This window comes from Piliocolobus tephrosceles, unplaced genomic scaffold (assembly GCF_002776525.5).
Source record: "Piliocolobus tephrosceles isolate RC106 unplaced genomic scaffold, ASM277652v3 unscaffolded_31839, whole genome shotgun sequence".
NCBI lineage: Eukaryota > Metazoa > Chordata > Mammalia > Primates > Cercopithecidae > Piliocolobus > Piliocolobus tephrosceles.
In genome coordinates this window covers 1-1136 of record NW_022315242.1, presented here as the reverse complement: position 1 = coordinate 1136, position 1136 = coordinate 1, and positions in this window count along the sequence as shown.

Sequence of the window (1136 nt, the reverse complement as noted above, 5' to 3'; positions counted from 1 at the left end):
CCCCACACCCTATAGCTTAATAATGTGTAGCCAATCAGTAATGTTATTTCTGTAAATCAATAAGAATTCTTCACAAACAACTCTGTATCAGCCCATGACTTGTCCTTTACTTTTGCCTTTACAAATCCACTTGTAACTGCTGCTAATTGAAGTGTATATTGAGGGCAGCTTGAATTTATGCTCCCAGGTTGCAATCCTAAAGCTTGGCCCAAAACTCTACTTCTATGAATGTTGTCTCAGTTTTTTCCTCTTTTCTTTCTTCCTTTCTTCCTTTCCTCCTTTCCTCCTTTCCTCCTTTCCTCCTCCTCCTTCCTTCCTTCCTTCCTTCCTTCCTTCCTTCCTTCCTTCCTCTCTCTCTCTCTCTTTTTTCTTTTTGAGGTGGAGTTTTGCTCTGGTGCCCAGGCTGGAGTGCAGTGGCGCGATCTTGGCTCACTGCAACCTCTGCCTCCCAGGTTCAAGTGATTCTCTTGCCTCAGCCTCCTGAGTAGCTGGGACTACCTGCGTGTGTCACCATGCCTGGCTAATTTGTTGTATTTTTAGTAGAGATGGGGTTTCACCATGTTAGCCAGGATGGTCTTGATCTCCTGACTTCATGATCTGCCTGCCTCTGCCTCCCAAAGTGCTAGGATTATAGTGTGAGCCACCGCGCCTGGCTGCTTTTTTCCTTTTCAGTCAACATACTATTTAGAGGGTGCAGTCTCTTTGAGTGGATCTCTCCTTTGGTTTTACTCTGCTTGCTGTAACACCCAAGAATGCAGAGACAGGTGGATCCCATCTAGAACCTGCACATAACAACTGGCCACCATCTGGGATTTACAAAACAGGGCTAGACTAAAGATTGAGAATGTACAGAAAACCCACAGGAGACATTTTCTTCATAGTGAGGTCAACATTGACATCTTAAAGTCCCCCTTTCAGAATGTGTCCCTTTGAGCTTTCCAGATCTTGTTCAGTGACTTGCTGCAGATAAGTGAGAGGCTTCTGATGTATATAGAATCTGATGGCAGAATCTGTAAGTATAAACAAGCATTGTTAAACCAAAATTAAAATTCTGAGGCCTTCCCAACCATCTGAATGGACCCTTCCTCTTGGCCAGGGCATTCCAAAGTGAACCTGAAAGATTTGCTCAGGCCATG